This window comes from Halichoerus grypus, chromosome 12 (genome assembly GCF_964656455.1).
Source record: "Halichoerus grypus chromosome 12, mHalGry1.hap1.1, whole genome shotgun sequence".
NCBI lineage: Eukaryota > Metazoa > Chordata > Mammalia > Carnivora > Phocidae > Halichoerus > Halichoerus grypus.
The window spans coordinates 98,789,863-98,812,514 of NC_135723.1; the positions used below are offsets into that span (position 1 = coordinate 98,789,863).

A 22,652-nucleotide genomic window follows, 5' to 3' on the forward strand; every position below is an offset into this window, starting at 1 on the left:
ATTATTGGCAGTAAAATTTAACTTATCTATGTGCTGTATGAGTGAAGTAATGTCAAGTAGCTTGATCATTAATAATTTCTTCCCATGCACTGAGCTCAAGTTTAGTGCAATATGGGAACACTTACTGAAAGCCTACTATGTGGGAAGCTGTATACTGACAGAGATGAATGAGACCAGGCTTGGAATGAAGTGGAGGTGAGAGACCCCACTACAATACACAGGCAAAGCAAGACAGAAGGTGGTCAGTGAAACCTACATATGGAACTAACCCATTCTGAAGGTTCTAATGGTAAAGCCACTTTTCAAGTCCCATCAGCATGGCTGATCATAGTGGGTGACGCCTAATTCTGGGGGCAGGAGTTTGATTAGGAGAGAAGACTCTTTAAAAAACATTTGTCATGAATGAATCTCAAGTCTAAGAATTTAAGAAGCCCTATGAACCTCAAGCATGACAAAAATGAAAGCCACTTAAGGATATATTATGAAAACCTAAAACACTTAAAACAGCATTTTAAAAACATCCCAATTAAAAATTTTATCTCTGAAGAATATGACTGATATTTATAAGAAATGTTTATTTGCTTTTAATATTCCAAAATGTGATTGGACACAATATTTTAGGATTCAGATCATTTTAACTCTTACAATTTATGCCCCACCAGCCAGTAACATTTTGTGAGGTTTTGCCTTCTTTAGTTTTTAATTAAGTTACTAATTAATTTAGTAATATACCTTTGAGTGGCTTTTATTTTTGTCATGCTTGAGGTCCATTTAGTAAGAATAGGGAACTTTAAAAATAGCCCAACATCTCACCAGAGAAGATATACAGATGGCAAATAAAGCATGTAAAAAGCTTCTCCACATCATATGTCATCAGGGAAATCCACATTGAAACAATGAGATACCTCTGCACATTTAGTAGAATGGCCCAGATCCAGAATCCTGACAACACCAAATCCTGGTGAGGATGTGGAGCAAACAGGGATTCTCATTCATTGCCGGTGGGAATGCAAAATGGTGCAGTCACTTTGGAAGACCATTTGGTGGTTTCTTAGAAAACTAAACATACTTTTACCATAAGATCCACCAATCATGCTCCTAGGTATTTACCCAAAGGAACTGAAAACTTAATATTCACGCAAAAACCTGCACATGGGTGTTTCTAGCACCTTTATTCATAATTGCCAAAACTTGGAAGCAACCAAGATAAAGCTCCAGTAGGTAAATGGACAAATAAAGTGGTCCATTCAGACGATGGAATATTATTCAGCATTAAAAAGAGATGAGTTATCAAGCCATGAAAAGACACAGAAAAAACTTAAAGGCATATTCCAAAGTGGAAAAAAAAAACCAATCTGAAAAGGCTCCATACTGTATGACTCCAACTACATGACATTTTAGAAAAGCGAAAACTATGGAGACAGTAAAAAGATCAGTGGTTGCCAGGGTTTGGGGGGAAGGTAGAGAAATGATGACTAGCTGGAACACAGGGATTTTTTTAGAGCAGCAAAATACTCTTTATGATATATAATGGTGACTACATGTCATTATACATTTACCCAAACCCATAGGATGTACACCACCAAGAGTGAACCCAATGTCGACTGTGGACTTTGGGTGATAAGGATGTGTCAGCGTGGGTTCATTGATTGTAACAAATGTACCACTCTGGTGGGGGATGTTAATAGTGGGGAAGGCTAGACATGTGTAGGTATGCAGGTGGTATATGGGAATTTCTATACCTTTTCCTCAAAGTTGCTGTGAACCTAAAACTGGCCCTTAAAAAAAAAAGGCTTTAAAAAAAGAGAATAGGAAATTTTTTCCATTTTCCAAAATTGCATTCTCATCCTCTCAGCTTTTTCCCTCACCCCTACTTCCCGAGAGTCCTATATGTGTCTAATGGTAAACTCTCTTTCTGTATTACTACTTTAAATATATCCCTTTAAAGAGACCACTGCAAAGATAGATCAGCAAGTTGATATGTAAATAACACTTTAATCCCTGCTCTTTTGTGAAGGGGGGTCTTCTAAGAACTCTACTTCAATACTCCCACATTTTATTTTAATATTCTAAAGTTCAGACTTGACGAATGCAAATTTGCTTCCTTTCAACTTGTACAAATGATTTACCATTTTCCATACCCAAGACCAATTTTACGTCCTGTGTTAACCAAGTTGAAGATCAGGTGTAGCTTGCAGTGGGATCCCCATTCTGGGCCCTTCATGAATCACTCTCTCCGCAACACCACAATATTTTTTCAAATCCTTTGTTCCGTTCCGCCCTATTCACACAACAAACACTATTCTAAGCTAATTTTGTTTTTTAAAAAATGGAATCTGTACTTTTATTTTTTTACCTTTTTCCGGTTTAAGAGGGAAAGTGAACATACCTTGAAATCCAATTTCAACATTACTGAAAAGAAATTGGACAGTCCTACCACTCTCCTGGCATTCAGTTTCTTGTAAATTGCATTAATTATATAAAAGGGATTATTCACAGGCTCATGAGGATCAAACAAACCGGTGTATGTAAAAGTACTTTGAAAAGCACTGATATTACGAAAATGCAAATTATTATTGAGGTGATTAGTCACTACGTCAGAGGTGCTAGAGTTGAGGGTCTTTTTAGCAAGAGGCCTGGCAGGTACGATGGGTTGCCGTTCAAAAGCCACCGGGAAACCCTGTCCACATTAGTGGTGTCACAGAACTGACAGCAGAGAGCTGTACCTTCCACCTGTTTAGAATAGTGCTGGCCTCCGGCTCTGCACGGCTGTGACTCGCATTATCTAGAAGCTCAGAGATGACACAGCGCAGCAGACTTCAGACCTCAGAGTTACGCCCTTGCACGGCCTGCATTCACCCTCAGGCACTGGAGGCCGGGACCCTGGTTAAATTCCTGTCTGTTTCATAGACTTGTCAGGAATCATCTGGCCTGGAACATCATTAAAGCCACAAGCACACTTGAGATTAAATAAGAATGGATTCTGAAGCCTCCTCTTGGGGTTATTATTGAGGTCTTGGGAGAAGAATATTGGCTCCTTGAATCCTTACAGAATGTCAAAAAATAAAAAGTGACTGCTGTGTTTTAGAAACCCCATCTAAAATTTTCCCCTTATCTCCAGTGATTAACAGTCTCTCTACCCCCTGCCCCCTTATTAAGGATGACAGCTCCAGTTTAGATGATGAATCCAGGTATTTCTCATGTTCAATCAAATGTAACCTAAATATTTGCCCAAATTCATTGCCAGCCACTTCCTCGTTTTCAGAATCAGAGATTAGTGGGGTTGTAAGTAAAATGCTTTCTAAAACTTTCCCGTTGAGGCAATCTAGTTTAAATCACTTTTAATGGGTCTAGGTTAGCCTATTAGCTTTTATAATTCCTTATAATGGAGTCTTGTTAATTCACTTAAAAATATAAGTTAAACCACATGAATCACTTAAAACAGTAGACCGAGTTATAAATTTCAACCACATTAGTAGTCCCCCTTTTCCCACTAAATAAGCAAAAACATTATCTCTTATGACTTTGGACAGTGTCCTACTGAATCATAAGCCCCATGTGGTCGTTACAGCTCTCCCTAACATCTTTAAAAATATCGAAGGCTATTTCAAAAAGTTGTATTTCTGTTGCCGTAATGAATTTATCATTATTCAGACTTTCCGCTTTTGCCCTAACATTCAAATGTCATTGGGTTACTCAACACTTTCTTCAATTACTTGCAAATTGTTAAGAGTTCGTGAAACTCTTTTTGTCACAAAATCAAAGGATCTCATGGTTGGAGAGGATATTACATTCTATTCAACTGACATTTATTGGACACCTCATTTTATGCCGGGCGCTAAACTTAGTACGTTCCCGTATCTCACCTTCTTTAATCCTCACAGCAATTTTAAAATGTAGGTGTTAGCACTCCTATTTTTTAAAAGGAAAAAGCTAAGGCTTCCAGAGATTCAGTTGATTCTCTACGGTCACATGGCTGGTAAACGACAGATTGGGATGGGGAGTGGAGCGGCCTGACTCCATATACACCAACAGAGTGTCTTCTTTGTAACACGCTCACGGGATGGGAGCCAAGCTGTGCTTGATAGGACCCAGGACCATGTGATCAGCTCCCTCCACACTTGGACATCTCTGACAACTTGAAAGTTTTCCCTCATCCTGCACCATCATATCTACAAAATATGGGAAGTATCTCTATGAAGACACAGTGGATGTCAGATTTGGGGTTCAAATCCCTATGCCTTTAGGGACTCAGGAACAGGGGCGCCTGGGTGGCTCAGTTGGTGAAGTGTCTGCCTTCGGCTCAGGTCAGGATCCCAGGGTCATGGGATCGAGCTCCATGTCAGGCTCCCTGCTGAGCGGGAAGTCTGCTTGTCCCTCTCCCTCTGCCCCTCCCCACTGTTCACTCTCTTTCTTTCTCTCACTCTCTCGCCTCTCTCTCAAATAAATAAATAAAATCTTAAAAAAAAAAAAAAGAACGCAGGGACACCTGTGCGCCTTCAGAATTCCCAGCTCCAAGGAAACAAGAGCACCTAACCCGGAGCTTGATACAGAAGAGGTATTTAACAGCTGATGAATTCCAGACCCTACTCTTTCCTTTACTGAAGCCTTAATGATAAGCTCAGGGGAGAAAGAGGAGTGGCCCACTTTGTAGTTACCGTTCTCCCAACACCTCAGAAAGTCTTAAAATAATCACAACTCTAAATAATACAAAGTTTACAAAATAATACTCTATCTTATTCTCACATATAACTCCATGATTCAGCTGAAACTCTATACACTTCTTTTCTTCCATGAATCTAAAAAGAACCAGTCTAACAAATTGGCTTTTAAATGTCTCCCATTTTCGACTCCCGTGCAAGCAGGTCTGTTCACGAACGTCCACACTGCCCTTGACTATTTCGTGTCTACAGGGCATACTTCCCTTAGTAGTCCTGTATAAATAGCAAGTTAGTGAGTTCCGTGGAGAGTAGTGAAGACATCCTGCCCATTTGTCTTTCTCTTTCTATCATATCAACCTGATAGCTGAGCAAAGGCCTAAGGCCCAAAAGTTCTGAATAATTTTTCCTCCTTTCTTTGCCTCATTTCCTGGGGCTTCCTCTGTGTGGGTGATCGAGGAAACACACACATCCACACATACACATAGAGACATACACACCCATATACACACGCATACACACACGTGTACACAGCACAGAAAAACAGGGCCAGACTGGATCTATTTCTAGCGATAAGCCTCAGATAACAAGATATTTCTTTGTATTTTTGTAGGGCACCACCCACATACCATATCCATGATTTTATGTTAATAAATGACTTTGTGTTAATAATCATGATTTTGTGGAGAATACCGGGGCGCCTGGGTGGCTCAGTCGGTTAAGCATCTGCCTTCAGCTCAGGTCATGATCCCAGGGTCCTGGGATCGAGCCCCATGTTGGGCTCCCTGCTCACCAGGGAGTCTGCTTCTCCCTCTTCCTCTTCCCCTTCCCCTGCTTGTGCTCTCTCGCTCTCTCTCAAATAAAAATCTTAAAAAAAAAAAATAGTGGAGAATACCTTTCTCTCCAAATATATGAAATGAGGAATGAAACAAGGGACTAGGAGAGTCTGACCAAAGAAATTCTTCTGACATGAGAGACCACCCCAGATTGCTTTCTAACAAAGAAGGTGATTTGCAGGGTAAATACAGGACATGCCCTGTGAGTTTTCTTATTGATGAAAGTCATGCTTTGAATTACTGACTGGTGGCCGTTGAAGGATTGCAGTATCTCTGTCCTTGTCTGGAGACAGCACTGTGGGTAATGCAGCTCTGGTCACTGAAATTCCAAATTCCACACAGGACATGGGAATTGCCAAAATCAGTCGCTGCGTCCATTTTTATGCGGAGATGTGAGGGCCGACAGGTGTTGCAGCAGCCGTCCCTCATGTCGTTGCTCTCATTTCAGGGAGTAGCCCAGGTCACAGCGCTGAGCCTTTGGCTTGGTGCAGCCCGAGATCCTTCGTTCCCACTGCATAGTAATGCTCTGATCACAGCACGAGCTTCCCTTTCTCTGGCCAACAGAAATGTAGAAATTATAACACACATAAAATATTTTCCTCTAGACCAGAATAAAAGAATGCACAAGCCAGGACACAACTGGCAAGCATTCCAGAATGCAGCTTACATGTCTTAGTCCATTCGGGCGGCTATCACAAAATACCACAGACAGGTGGCTTATAGACAACAGCAGTGTGTTCTGGAGGGCGGCAGTCCCGGATGAGGGAGACAGCATTGTCGGGTGAGCGTGCTCTTGTGGGTCACAGACTTCCCATTGTGTCCTCACGTGGAGGAGGGGCTGGGGAGGTCTGGCAGGTCTCTTTTATGCAGCCTTATAAGAGAGAAGTCACTAATCCTATTGATGGAAGCTCCACCCTCAGGGCCTCATCACCTCCCAAAGGCCCCACCTTGTAACACTATCACTTTGGGTGACAGGATTCCAGCGTATGAATTTGGGGGTGGGTACAGACATTCAGACCCTAGTAGTAGGCATTCCCTTCTATAACAACAAATGGTACAAGTAAATATCTGCCCACTGCCTGGTCTGTCTCCTTCGGATCACTGGCGCTTTCCCCACCCCAGCACACGCACATGCGCGCCTCACCCGCCCGCGCACACACACACGGGCCACAAATTTGCTCACTACCATAGCAATGGAGGGAATCATTTTTAATTAAACTTTTAAAGCATCTGTGAGTTCAGAAGGAAGACACTGTGGAAAAAATAGGAATAATTTAAGGAATGAACGAGAGGACCAGCCACTCTCCACCCAAAAGGATTTTCTTTGAACTGCCAGACCTGCCCACTTTCTTCCCTGTGGCCTGAGAGTCGACTAATGAGAGCATCACTGGAATGAGCAAGAGTGGGTCCAGGAGGAGGGTGAGCCCCTGAATGTGGGCCGGGTTGTTGAGGCCGAGTTCTCATGGAGCCAGGTGTAATTTAGGAGCGAGGAAGGCATTGGACGCGCTCTAGGGAGCCAGTTATGGTGAATTCTGGGAGGACAGAGTTGAGGAGCTTCGGAAGAGTCCGGAAGGGACGTGCTAGGAAGAGGAAGCAATCAAAGATGCCCCCCTTCTTTCATGATCTTGCCCGAGGCCAGCCTTGCTCCAACAAAGAGAGAGGGGAAACATATTCTTACTCCTTCTGGCAGTTTCCCTTGCTACTAAGATTTGGAATTCAGGCTAGTACTGTAATTTAGTTACATTACCAAATAAATAATCTTTAGTTATTGATCCATGTTAGAATATTGCACTATAGGAAAATGAATTCCAAGTTCCTAAAATCAATTTATATTATTATAATGTACTATGTATCATTATGAACATAGTATTAGCATATACAGCATAAACATTTTTCCTTGAAACCACTTGATCTTCATACCCATCATTTAAAAAAACTACTTAATATTCCATTCAGTAGGTTTACCAAAATTTATTTAACCTAAGTATCTCACAATAGGGAAATGGCAATTTCTATTTCTGCTCTTGAAACAGTTTCCAATTTTTTATTGTAAATAATACTGCAGTAAATGTTTTTGTAAATGGCATTCCGGTATTTTACATTATTTACTTAGGATGGATTGCCACATGTGGAGAGGTAGAGTTAGAGGGTATGAAATGTTTATGGCTTTTCATCTGTGGAGCCAATCTGATTTCCCAAACGCAGTGCCAGGGAGCGTGCGAGAAAGCCTGGTACTCTGAACACAATCAGCACTGTTTCCTTTTTCCCTCTTCTCATTGTTGTGAAAATAATAAGCCAAAAAAAAAAGATTCTTTATCATTTTAATTTGCACTTCTTCAGTTACTGGAGAACAAAGAATTCAGTAGAAAGGTCTGGCAAAATGGATATGCCTCTGAGAAAGGCCCATTTAGGGGCCCCCGGGAGGCTGCACACACAGCACCCCATTGAACATGGTGAGATCCCTTCCAAGTTCAAAAGTTTTGTCTGCTGATGTCCCAGAGTGGAGGGAATGGGGATTCCAGCTGACACTAACAGAGTTCATAAGAGACTACATAAAAATGAACCTTTAGAGGTCAATGGAATATTGTCTATCAAAAAGTAACCTCTGTGTATTCTATTTAATTCATTAATTAAACTCAAGAAATCCACTCTAGAGAAATACCAGTATTATAGAAATATATATTTACAAGAACAGCATCATGACATTTTTTGTGTGATAATGAAATGTAGAGGAAAAAACTAAATATCCATCAATAAAGGAATTACTATTGAATTGTGGTACATAACCATTAAGAAGAGTGAGATGGATTTTTGATTCACATGAGAAAATATCCCTTATATCATTAAGCATAAAAAAGCAGAACACGTAGAGTTTGATTGTTTTATACTAAAAACCCAGGCATGTTTGTGTGTGTTATAATATATACCACACACACACACACAGATGGGGTTGTTTTCAACATGAAAAGAATCAGATTGTATACACAGCAAAATATACATATAATCCTTCCAGTCTTTTTCCAAGACTGGAAAAACAGTTTTCACAAACTGTTAGTGCTGGTTACCTCCAGAGGTGATGTAATGTGAGTGGGGACATGTAGGACAATTTTGACATTTTACTCTATAAAAGTTTACTTTTCTAAAAAAGATTTTTTATTTATTTATTTATTTATTTATTTATTTATTTATTTATCTGAGAGAGAGAGAGAGAGACAGACAGAGCACAAGCCGGGGGTGGGGGGGAGAGGGAGAGAGAGAAGAAGGCTCCCCGCTGAACAGGAAGCCCAACACAGGGCTCGATCCCAGGACCCTGAGATCATGACCTCTGCTGAAGACAGACACTTAACCAACTGAGCCACCCAGGTGCCCCTTACTTATTTTTTTTTAACCAGAAGCATGTGTGACATTTGAAAGCAAAAGTAGAATAAACAGATATGCTCCAGCTCTCAGAGGATTCTCATTTCCTAATTCCTAATGAAGGAAGGCTTCACCTTTGCCCTATTATGGCAAGCCACAGTGAAATTGAACATTTTTCAATTTCTTTATTATTTGAATTCAGTCTTTTATAAACTTTTAATTTATGTCCTTTGGGCACATTATTTAATGAGCTATTTATTTATTAGGATATTAAAGTTTCCAGTTCCACATAAACCTGACAGATTGATCGTACCTATTTGATTTTGCTTCACCCTAAAATCTCTGGGAAAAGACTTAAAAAAAAAAAAAAGAACAAAGGGTTGCCTGGGTGGCTTCAGTCGTTAAGCGTCTGCCTTCAGCTCAGGTCATGATCCCGGGTCCTGAGATCGAGCCCCACATCGGGCTCCCTGCTTAGCAGGGAGCCTGCTTCTCCCTCTCCCACTCCCCCTGCTTGTGTTCCCTCTCTCACAGAACAAAGAGATCAAGAGAGGACAACAGTTTTTAGAAAGGCCAGAAGCAAATGGAGACACTTAGTAGACAGAAGAAAGCTAGAGCCTAAGATGGTTGAGGGACAAGCTCCAGAAAAAGCCGGTTTGTGGATCTGACCCCCTGAAAGGCTCAGAAATGGGAGGTCCCGGGCATCTCAGAAAGATGGAGTTGAAAACAGAGGATTGACTTCAAGTTTATACAAAGAAGCCAACCTCCTCCTCCTCACCACCGTAGCTGGGCAGCTGCCCCAATGGCAAGTAGGACAGAAGACTGAAGGTTTGCTCTCTGGAGGGGCCAGGAAGTCCACGTGGCCGAGAGGCCATCATGATCTCACGGGAACTGGGCAGAAGTTTCCATACAGGCTCCCGGGATCCTGGCTGCAATTCCTTGATGAGAAGGCTGGAGGAATCCTCTCTGGGGAAAGGGAGAGAAGAAGGCCGGTGGATCCACACGGACCAGTCTGTCACCAGACACCACCATGAAGACCACCCGTTAGTAAGCCTCACTTCACGGCATCACTGATCATTTGGCTCAAGCCTCTAGTACGACAAAGACCAAACAAAGGATTCAGTGTAAACGGAGATAATACTGAGAGAACAAACTTTCTGAAAAACCAAAAAAACTGTCATTCATATTCTCTGTTCCAGTTCCCATTGCTGCATAACAAATTGCTCCCAAAACTTTGTGGTTTAAAAGAACAGCAAACATTTTATTATCTCAAATGGTTTCCGTGGATCAGGAAGTTGGGCAGGCGCTCTGGGCAGTTCTGATTTTGAGGCTCTAAGGGAATTACAGCCAGGTGGCAGCCGGACCTGGAGGAGCCAGGACCTGGCCAGGCTTCTCTCTCTCTCCCCTCAGGTGGGCACAAGGCCCTTCCACGTGGTCACTCTACATCAGCTAGTGCGGCTTCTTCCAGTGGGGTGGTCTAGGGGCAGGCGAATGCTTTCCTCGCTAATCACGGCTCCGATCTGATTGGTCCAGTTCCCCAGACAGGACTCGAATTGCCCTTTGTAACCTAGGCTTGGAGGTCATGCACCATCATTTCTGCCACATCTCATTGGTACAAGCCAGACCCAAGGCTGCCCAGACTCTAGGGGAGGGAAATGAGAGCTGTTCTTTGGAAACAGATCAGAGAGGTATAAGAAGATATTGTATCCATGAGAAAGTAAGGGAATTATGCTCTCTCCCTGTGCAATCCAGAGTTTAGAAATCACCAATTTTGAAAATTAAAATCTGATGGCAGGAATTTTAAAAAAGAAAGATTTAGAAGGTAAAAAATCCAGTAAATCATGCAGAAAAAAAAATTGAGCAAAAAGACAAAGAGATGGGAAACGGCAGAAGAGCTAAGAAAGAGAATGAAACCAGTAAATTCAAATATAAATAATAAAAGATCTAGGAAAAGGGAACACAGAAAAAGAAATGAAGAAAATCATCAGAAATATGAGTCACGACAATGTCACTCCTTCCCTGAACTGAAGGGCATAAGTTTATAGATTGAAAAGGCCAAACATAAAGAAGAAGGGGGAAAACCACATGAATTCATAGCAGTATAAAATATCAGATTATAAGGCATAAAATAAAAGATTCTAAAAGTTTCCAGGAGGATCCAAATGGCAATTCAAGGACCACAGCTATGCAACCTGCCTAGAGAACAGCCAGCTCAGGTTGAGGAAGGAAGAGGGGGAGTCCAGGGTGATGTGTCCAAGAAAAATTTGAAACAGTTTACCTGTGTTTGCAGAGTTACACCTCCAACTGAGAAATAGGGGATTCGCTGGGGATAGGTATGCGGGAAGCAAGGCAAATGAAGACACCAAAGATTGCACTGGGATAGAGACGCAAGTTCAAAAATAACAATACAAGCTTATTACTTAGAAGTAGGGAGTTAATGTCATAGGAAAAAAGCTTGTTCTGAGTGGTGGGAAAGTGGGAATCGGCATGGGGGAGCAGGACGGGAGGACCTCTGTTATGTGTTTTAAGCCTTGTAGTAACACTTGAGTTCTTAGACTCTGGATGTCATAACATGCTTTAAAATAATAAACTTAAAATCAGAGGGGGAGAAGAACCATGAGAGACGATGGACTCTGAAAAACAAACTGAGGGTCCTAGAGGGGAGGGGGGTGGGAGGATGGGTTAGCCTGGTGATGGGTATTGAGGAGGGCACGTTCTGCATGGAGCACTGGGTGTTATGCACAAACAATGAATCATGGAACACTATATCTAAAACTAATGATGTATGGGGATTAACATAACAATAAAAAATTAAAAAAATAAAAAAATAAAAAATAAATAAAATAATAAACTTAGGGGCGCCTGGGTGGCCCAGTCGTTAAGCGTCTGCCTTCGGCTCAGGTCATGATCCCAGGACTCTGGGATTGAGCCCCACATCTGGCTCCCTGCTCGGTGGGTAGCCTGCTTCTCCCTCTCCTGCTCCCCCTGCCTTGTGTTCCCTCTCTCACTGTTTCTCTGTCAAATAAATAAATAAAATCTTTAAAAATAAATAAAATAATAAACTTAAATACCACCTTCAAATGATGGCTGGAAATTGAAACAAAAAAATCATAGAATAAAGATATTTTCATTCCCCTCCCTCAAAGCCACTGATACCAAAAAGAACGAAATGAAAGACCAGAAACACCCCATCTGTCTTCAACAAGACATGGAAATAGCCATCACCACAAACCACAGTTAGGCAGCATGAAGGCAAGAAACACTGAGCCCTGGATCAGATGAGAGAAGGCGGTGAAATCCGGTATTCTTAAGTTCGGTTGACTCAGAGTTCAGCAGAGCCTTTACTTCTACCCTCAGTGTCTGGTCCCTATTCTTTTTTTGTGAAGCAGGACTCTTAAAAAAATATATATTTATTTATTTGAGAGAGAGAGAGAGCACAAGCGGGGAGGAAAGGCAGAGGGAGAGGGAGAAGCAGGCTCCCCACTGAGCAGGGAGCCCAATACGGGGCTCCATCCCAGGACCCTGGGATCATGACCTGAGCCGAAGGCAGACGCTTAACCAACTGAGCCACCAGGTACCCCTAGGACTCTCTGCCACTCTCTTTTTTTTTTTTCCTGTAAAAGTAGTATAAGCGATTATAAGTTATTTGAATCTTCTGGTGCTGTTTGAGTTTTTTAAACAATGAGCATGTTTCTTTTAAGAACCCAGTCTGGTTCTTTAAAAAAAAAAAAAAATGAAGGTTCTTTCCTCCTTTTTTCTTTAGATGAACACACTTTTGGGGTGAGAGGATTTTCACCTACTATTCTAGAATGACAAAAATATCATTATCTTTCCTTTTTCTGCAAATGTTTTACCCATGTGGTTGCTTTCAGATCAAATGTATTAACCTATTGAAGATATCAGTCTAACTGTACTGTACAGCTGGATAGGTTGTGCACTGAATCACAGGCTTTTAGAGGAAGGTAAAAGTGTTAGAATGTAGCTCTAGCCACCCCCATCACCACCATGCTACAGATGAGGACCAGGCAGCTGTTAGCTAGGGTGGGCAGAGCACCCACAATGCTATTAGGGACCCACAAAAAGATGTTAATTTCTTTAAAAATCTTAAGAAAAAATTGACTTTTAGGTTGAAAAAACTACTTCAGTATATGATATTAATGTATGCATCTTTATTCCAATGCAGTCGTAAAATACAATTTTTCAGAATGTTTTAGGGAGGAAAGGGCCCACAAAAGACAAATGTACCAAGGGCCCACAAAAGTCATCATGTGGCCCGGACAAGGACTCTGAGGACTGAAAAGATCCCCACAGATGGTGGTGGCAGAGCCTAGACCAAAACTCGGGTCTTCTAACTCCTGCCATCGTGCCTGTGCTCCTACTGTCCACTCTCTGTCATGGCTGTGCAATGCTCTCCCCTCACCTAGCCTAGCATCCTCGTCTCACCTGCCTTACAGCCTATTAGCTGGCCCGACCTTATTTCCCATTATTCATCACAACATATCCCACCCTCGCTCGGTGCTCCAAGTCCATTTGTCCATTCCCGGCTCTGGTTCTCCTTCCCACTTGGCCCACGTAGAGTAGCCTTCCCATTTCCCTCTGCCTGCTGAAGAGTAACCTCCCCTCTAGAGGCTTTGTTCCAACACAGCCTCTTTCAAGATGCCTTCCGAGATGACTCCAGCCTTGAGTGATCTGTGCTATGTATAAAAGTGCTTAACATTTCATAACAAACTGTCTTATCTTGTCTCATCTCATCTTGTATTTTCTTGTCTCCTGTATTTCCGTCTTACTCCCCAGTATCTCATAGAGTGCTGGAGAGCCGAGGCCCCCCATATGCACTCACTGAGCACATGATCAGGACTCAGTAAGCCCCCAGCTGACTGGCAGGACCCTCTGACAACTCCTCCTGCCATCACCAGGTCAAGCACTACTTCTTCTGGGCCCCTGAATAGACATGGCTTTCCTTTCTTTCTTATATTTGCACCCCCTGAGACAACCGTCACACGGTCTGACTCTAAATCCCTTCAAGACGGGAGCTGTCTCCAGCAACGCCTGGTTCATAGTGGATGTTTTGTAAATATTTCATGAGTGAGCATTTTCTAGAACCAGCTTTACAATTGAATTTCTTAGTTCTGGAAATGTGTATTTATTTATCTTTATTTAAATGGAAATGTTTGTTTTTAATGTGAGCTCCCCACCCCTAGACGAGAAATAGGAAAAATAAGTAAAAAACAAGAGGCCAGCTTAGGAGCACAATGAAAATGGTCAGGTTATTTCCAGAGGAGTCTTGGTTGGCCTCTCAGAGTTTCCTGCCCTGCAATGTCAAATTCACAACCCAGACGATAACTAGCTTTCCAAACCAGATGAGCGTCCCACTAACATGTAATTGATCCTGTTTGAGCTTGTGTCTTTGGGCAATGAAATATCACAAAGACTTTTTCTTCCTCTTGCTCTTGCTCCTATTTTTTAAATCTGAAGTCCACAGTGATGAAGTAACTCCAAAGCTGTGATACTCATTAAATAATTCAAGTCAGAATTTAATATATCCTGTAATTGAGAGGCTCAGAAAATTGTTCCAGGCACCTGAAGACCACTTTCATTTTTCCATTTTCTTGGCATCCTGAGCAACTCCTTCCTGAGGAATCACTACTGAGTAGTCGAACCACAACAAAGACCATTGGGAGAAAAAAGGGCAGAAGTTCAGGCATTCAGAGCACATCCTACTGCCCTGCAGATGGCAACAGGAATTTATAAACACCTACCGAAAAATACCTGCATCAACATTTGACCTGTCAAATCTAATTACTTTTGTCTTGATCATTGTACCAGGTCACTCAACTTTGCAAACACTAATTGAAAGCACAAGCGCAAACAGCATTTTTAAAGAGCTTCTAGGAGAATCTCCCATTTGCACATACATATAAGATTAATTTTCCCCAGAGCTGACCAATTTCAGGATCCCAAGGAGCAATGGCAAATGAAATTCCCTAAAATTGTTTTTGAGCGTCAAGACCCAGCAAGGGAAACTGTATTTTGAAAGTACAATGCAAATGTCTTGTGCCTTAATCCCAAATGAAGTAAATCAACCACTAATAATTAGACGTTTCTGATTCCAGATGTGGCCAGCAATGGGAGAGTTCACAGCAGCAGGGTGGGGATGACCAGCGAGTGGGGTGGGGCGGGAAGGCTGGAAGGGGGCACAGAGTGGGCCCATGAGAGAGCAGTCAGTAGAGGGAACTGCTTTGGATCAGAATGGTGACTGGCTTCTTGCAGTGGGGATCAGGGAGACCCAGCGAAGATGACAGCGCACTCACGCTGGGGACCTTCCTGAGCATTCCACTTGTATTAATGGACACACCTACACAGGAATCCAGGAAGGGAGGTGGTTTTACTAAACCCATTTTACAAGTAGGAAAAGTGATACACAGAGAAGGGAAGTAGCTTGCCTGAGGTTGTCCCTCTAAGTGGCAAAGATTTGGACATAGCTTCGCTGTAATGCCCCCCCTCCCCTTAACCACTGAGCTGTGATCCTCTCCGAGAGGTAACGAGCTTCTCTTTGAGGCAGAGGGCAGAGGACAGTCACTGGAACTGGGAGGGCAGACAATATGCTTCGGGACACATCCACATTCTTCCAGGAAAGTGGAACAGCTTGCAGCAGGATCCAGGCCCAGGAGAGGGACACAGGTAGAAGCCCCACTGGGGCTGAGACTCTCTTTCTAGATGGCGCGTCCCCCTAAGTCCTTGACTTACGTTCCTAAAGGGAAAAAAAAAAAAAGTTAAGCATGAGTCCCAATTTATATAACTTCATTTACATATTCCTTTTAAATTTTTGCACATGTACTACTGAATTAATGTACATCATAAAATATGCACAAAGGGAAAAATTATTCTTTCACATGAAAAACTTACCATAAATTCCCTTCAAATAGCATCGACTTGTACTAGCACTAGAAGTGTGTATCCCTGACCAGAAATATATTTTTAAAATAATTTGGATCTAGTTTTTATAGGGATATTTATCAGAATTTCTTGATCTAGAACCCAGGTTTTCTAAAATTCTTCCCTGATTGTCCATATTTATCCACATATGGAGGATTACTTGAAAAAAAAAAAAAACCCACAATACAAGACCTTGGGTGTATTGTATAATCCTGAAACTATATGTTAAAACAAAAACAAAATAGAGAGCCTTTAAAAAGTCTGCAGCAATATAAAAAAAAAAAAAAAAAAAGTCACCCAACAAGAAAAATTTTCTCTAGAACAATTCTTTTAAGTCCCAGAAACAAAGCCAAAATGTCAATCCATTCTTTTTAACAATTTTCACAGCCAAAGAACAGCAATGCACAAAAATAAAGCATTGGAGTTCAAACGATCCAAGCTACTGCCAGTGACAGAGCATGTCTCATTCGGAGCAAAGATATATTTTTCTGATCACAGCAGTAACTCACACGTACAAAAAGAAAAATTAAATTACATTAAAAGAAAGTATTTCAGCAGTCCTGACGGACTGGAGCTCTCTGACAGCTCCTCGTAGGCCCTCAGCCGATCATTGCCGTGCGGCAAAACCAGCTGCCTCTTGAAACCAAATCTAATGGCAGGAGGAGGAGCCGAGCAAAGCCGCTTAAACAGCTCACCTGAAAAGCTCATTTAAAACCGGGACGCATGTCAGTCACGTCTCAGGCTGCCCTCCGTCCTACACAGTAGAGATTAGTTCTTCATGTTCCACGTGTGCGGGCATCACCTGAGACTCCCCTGAAGCTCTGGAAAAGCTAAAAGTTATTTTCAGCTGGAGCCACTGGTCCCTGAACCCACAGGTCCTTTTCTGGCACAGATCTCGACCTGACAGAAGCTGTAAAAGGAGACACCTGACTTCCACATTAAGGGAACAATGTCAGGCTGGCTGATGTGCTGGATGGTAGTTGGGTTGGAAAGGGGTTGACCCAAGACTATAGCAACCAAGGCTGTGATCTGCTACTCAGAGCATCACCCCCGGGGGTGGCAGGTGACAGCCTCTGTTGGGTTTTTATGGTTTGGGTTTTGGGGGATTTTTCTGAAACCTTGGGTTAGGGATGGACAGCATATTGCGATTTGCCTTTGAGGTAATAGGTTTGGCAATGGAAAATTACCCAAGAAGAAAAAAAAGAAAATCTGTGAGAATATCTCAGAAAGGTTTTAAATCATCAGGTATCTAATGTAGATTATCCATTGCCTTACATGCTTTAAAGTGACTCCTTCTCAGGCATTTCAGGATTCTTCCTAATGGCTGAGGTAGACAATGTCTACCACAGGCCCTTCAAAATCTCCCACGTAGAATACCAGCATCCCCCCTGTGAGGATCACGACCACAAATGTCCTCCCCAAGTGGTGTCACACCATCAAAGCTGGTTGAAGATATTTTGTTCTTACTTCTGGTTACTCCCTGGGCCCACCTCTATAGGAACGTACAGTGCTCATCTCTTCAGATATGTCCTTGTGAAACAACAGAATTTTCCTGAGAGCATTCTGACCCTTGTCTTAGAAGACGTCTAAAGCCTCACAGAGTATTTGTGTTCAAGGTACTAGTTAGAAAATGTGACCTTCAACTCACAGCTGCTTAGTGCTTAGCAGAAGCTCAATTGAGAGAAGACATATTTAGGAGGACAGGCTGACGGCCATGCAATCCACACACTGCCCTGGAGAAGCGTTGCTCCCCGTGGAAAAATATTGATATCTGAGCCTCATCTAGAACTTGGTGTGATATGGGTGCTCTGAGGACACAAGGAGGCCTTTGAGGATGGAGTGGAGGGAGCAGCAATGGGAAGAATGGAAGGAAACAGGGAGAGGGAGCTGAGGGTTTGGGAATGGTGAAAAGATGCCCAGGTTATGTAGGGTGTGGTCGGGCATGGCAAGGGCTTGGCTTTTGCTCAGAGGGAGGTGACATGATATGACATACGTTATAAAATCACTCTGGCTAAATTATCTCCTCTTTTCATTGCATCACTTTAAAATAAACTCAAAACGGGGAACAGTTTCCAAGCTGTTACTCAAATGTCTGATGGAAAGAAACAGCTAGGATCCTAAACGCCAGGATCTCCCCTGTGTCACCTCCCTGGATTCTGGAAAGAGATACGTAGAAAGCATATATCAGACGAGCTCTTTCAGGTCCTCCTTCACTTGGGCATGTCCAAAAGTCATCCCCAGAAATTCTAACTGAATGGCTTGATACACAATATAAGCAGCTGTGTGGTTAGACTTCCAGGACAATCCTAATGTGCGTATAGAAACCGCCTCTCCAGGGGCTGGCAAAAACAGTCAACAATAGGCAAATGCTTTTATTTTTTCCCTTCATGCACTCTCTAGCTGCGCTGTCCAGGATGGTGGCCACTAGCTACGTGTGGCTATTGAGCACTTGAACTGGGTTTAGTTCAAAATGAGATGTGCCATCAGCATAAACTACTCAGTGGCTTTTGAAGACTTAGGGTGAAAAAAATAAATGCAAAATGTCTCAGTAATTTTTACATAGATTACATGTTGAAAGAATAATATTTTGGATACACTAAATTAAATGCAATATGTTATGAAAATTAGCCCAGTATTTTTTTTACTTTTTTAATATGGCTACAAGAGAATTTAAAACTACAAGTGTGGCTCACACTATATTTCTATTGGACACTTCAAAGAGTCCTCTTGCATTGGAACCATAGCCCTCAGTCTCCCAAACCTTCAAAACACACGTACCCTGTTACCACCCTCCAGGGTAACTTTTTCTTTTTTAAGATTTTATTTATTCATTTGAGAGAGACGGAGAGAGAGAGCACAAGCAGGGGGAGAGGCAGAGGGAGACGCAGACTCCCCGCTGAGCAGGGAGCCTGATGCGGGGCTCGATCCCAGGACCCTGAGATCATGACCCAAGCCAAAGGCAGATGCTTAACCATCTGAGCCACCCACGTGCCCCAGTAATTTTTTTTTAAGAAAAATGCTAAATTGCTTTGTTAGATCTTTCTTCCAGGTAAAGTCTGAGTAGAAAGCATTGAAAGACAGCACAACATAGTAGTAGTAAGAATTTGCTAGATGTGTGACCGTAGGCAAGCTACTTACCTTCTCTGAGTTTCCATTCCCCTCTCTGTAAATCTCAATAACGTGTCCCTCGAGACGTTGTAAAGCTAAATAACATAGCTCCTAACTCTCCTTAAGTGCTAAACCCTGGTATAATTGGCACTGAGCTTTAGAGGAAGTGGGGAGGCACCCTGGATCCAGGTGATGTGATTCTGTGTAAGCAGTGATACTCCAATTCCCACATCGACAGAGGTGCAGAAACCCATCAACTTCCTAACCACTCCGGAGATGCGTTCAGCTTGTCTCTCTGTTCTCAAAATGTCCAAATGATAGTCAAACATCAGAATAAAAACAAGTACAAAGTGAATGTCATTTGGAACGTGTGTTTTTGATGATCAGACTGTGGTTGCCACGTGCTTTCACTAAATACCACGACTAAAGAGAAAGGCATACAGTTCTTCACCAAGACGGCAAGAAAGAGACGGCCCAGAGTCTTAAAACACCTAGTATTTCACTTAAACTGTCGTGCTTGTGAGGGTTTGCTTTATCTCACTGTTTATGTCTTTCTGCCTTATGATCCCATAACCATTATCTATTAATGCTCACCAGCCTTGAAAGTTTAATTTGTACGCCATTTCTTCCAACTGCCAAGTGCAGCACTCTTTTTTTTTAACCTTGTGACTGAATTCATTAAAAACAGTTTGTCTTCAAGATTTTCTTTTTTTCATTGACATGGAAAGACTCACATGGTTGGTTTCTCTAATTTTCAGGAGGCAACCGGTTAAGCTGAGGCTGGTTTCGCATACACCTAAGGCTTCCTTCTCTCCTCCAGTGGGCCAGCTCCAATTAGAATGAAATCAGGAATGGGCAGGCAGCGTGCATTTGAAAACACCATCCATGGTCACCGTGATTTCTAAACCCAGAGGCACCATTAGAACAGCGTTATATCTGTAGGCATTCTGTTCTACTTGGGACTATTGAAAAATGAGAATTTTATGCCTTCCCCAAACTATGGAACAAAAGAGATGGCACTAGAGAGGGAAACATAACAGTTTAAAAAAGTGATGTATGTGGCTCTTGAGCTATGTTTCTGGAGGGGAATGTGACAGCAGAAAAAGCAAATGAGTAAGTTGGGAACAGGGACATTCTCACTTCCTGAACCACAGTCATCTACACCAGACATAAGACCAAAGACTTAAATACCAGAAACCTGTGTCCTCAAACTCCGTCTTTGAACAATTGGCCAGGGTGATATATCAGTTTGTGGAATTCTATGAAAACAGCTAGAACTTGCTAACATGTGGCTGGGAGAGAGGAGAAAGCATGGGCTCTGAAGTCCAGAAAATCTGTATTTGTCCCTTCCTGATTAGTAGGATGACCTTGGGCAAATTATTCCCCTAAGCCTCAGTTACCTCATCTGTAAAATGGGGATGATAACATCTATGTCAAAAGTGTTGCTGTTAAATAATTTATTAAATAAGATAATATATGAAAATTGCATATTGTGACTGACACATCACAGGAACTCAAGAGAAGCTCATTTCCTTGTGGCATATAAATATGTATCTGGCTCCAAGTCAAAAGGGCACTCACTCAATCAACAAACTTTCTGTGAGTGCCTCTCTCTACTAGATCCTGGAGCTACCACAGTGAATGAAAAGCAGCACTTGTCCTCAGGAGTCCTTACCGTCCAGAATTCTATTTGGCTCATCAGATCAGCTGAGCAAGCAAGAAAATTTGGGATGTTTAGTGTTAAGTGAAGAGCAAAGAAGAAGCAACTTGCTACTTATCAACAGAATGAATAGAAACCACGTAGTGTCTGAAAAAGGCACAAATTATGTACTTAGATAATTTTACAAATAAATAATTAAGCAAATAATGTGATTCCTAAAAGCAACAACTCCATAGCAGACTATGAAGTTAGCAGAGCAGAGGTGAAATAAGACAGAGGTCACTGGGGGACTTTTTCCACCAATGCTTGTCAAGCAATTGACCAGTCTGTCCAAATAGGTTCCAGCTTACTAAGCCAATGAAAAGAAGAAAAAGTAGTCAAAATGAAGACCATCTGTTAAGTTGCAAATCACTCAGTGCTTTTGGATGTATTATTCTAAATACATCTTGTAAACTTCGATTAATAAACTGTTTTGTAATTAATGACAATGGCTAAGTTGACGGAATGACATTGCTCTCAAGAAGCCCACTTTTTTTTTTTTTTAAGATTTTATTCATTCATTTGAGACACAGACATACAGAGAGAGAGAGAGAGAGAGCATGAGCAGGGAGAGAGGCAGAGGGAGAGGGAGAAGCAGGCTCCCCGCTGAGCAGGGAGCCCGATGTGGGGCTCGATCCCAGGACCCTGAGATCATGACCTGAGCCGAAGGCAGACGCTTAACCATCTGAGCCACCCAGGCGCCCCAAGAAGCCCACTTTTCAAAAGGAATGAAACCGAGAAATGTCAACTGAGAAAAGACAGTGTGGACCTACTAGTTGAATATAGTGTTGGTATAAAAAAAAAAAAAAATTCAAATACAGTTCAACTCAATTCAATAAATATTAATTGTGTTTCTGCTGAAGGCCAGGTCCTGGCTAAGGTTACTCTTATCCTCAAAAGCGTACATTTTAGTGAACTGCCAGATGCATAAACAAGGCATTCAACTTCCAACCTCCTCATCTGCTTTCCCTCTCTCTCCTCTTCCCTTTCCAGTATGAAAGAGCTGGGCCCCCTGTGCTGGCTGCTGCTTTAAAAAAAAAATTTCTACATGGAAATATGTGTATACATCCATATACATATAGCCTCACAGTGGTTTTCCAAAACTATTTGTGTGTACATACAAATATTTGTGTCTGTGTATCTGTTTTTCCAGAAATGAGACAATATTGGGAGAATAGGGTTATGTTAATGTTGATTTCCTCACTCCAGCTTGCTTTTAAACAGTTCAGGAATTAGAATATAGTATACATCATATATACTTCCTATGTATATATGAAGAAGCCTAAACACACACACACACAAACATGGTGAAATGTTAAAAGTTAGGGGATCTGAATATGGAGGATATGGTTCTTGGTACTAATCTTGCAACTTTCCTGTAAATCTGAAATGACTTCAAAGTATATTGTTCTCCTAAAAATTTTAAAAAGAAGCAACTCAAGACCCTCCGTAGCCTCCATCCTGCCTTATTTTCCAGCGGCAGGTCGTGGCCACACATCACCCCACATTTCACACCAGGTCATACCCAACGACCTACAGGAGCAGTGCTCCGCCCTGGGCTGCCCATCTCAGGGATCTGAGAAAACGGTGAAATATGCCAACAGGCTGGCCTTTCCCCAGACCAGTTAAATCCGATTTTCTGAGAGTTTGCCTTAGGTAGTTTTTTAAAAAGCACAGCGGAGGTTGCGAAGCTCTGATGTCATTTCCAGAACACGACTCGGCCACGCTTTTCCCCACACTGGGAGTGCCTTGCCCGCCCTGCACATCTTGCAAATACATATTCACTGTCCCCTTCTTCGTGAAGAAGCCCAGACTTCCACACAGAAAGAGCCGATCTTTCTCTCCTCCTGCTACTTCTTTCTCCTCTGTTATTCTGGATCTCACACTGACTGTATTCTAATGATGCGTTTTTCTCCCAACCGACTGTGAACTTCTTTAGGGCAGAGTCCTCACGTTTGCTTTTGTTATCAGCACGGGCCTGGCATATAGTGAGGTTCCAAGAAATGTTTACTAAATTAAAAGCAGACAGGGTTGCACTTGGCAGACTCAAGTTAGAGCAAA

General features: G+C 42.1%; 1 protein-coding gene across 1 annotated transcript in view; it reads left to right on the forward strand.

The window, feature by feature from the left end:
- CNTNAP2 (contactin associated protein 2) overlaps window positions 1–22,652 on the forward strand; it is a 1,879,707-nt gene that overhangs the window by 1,695,476 nt on the left and 161,579 nt on the right. The window lies entirely within an intron of this gene.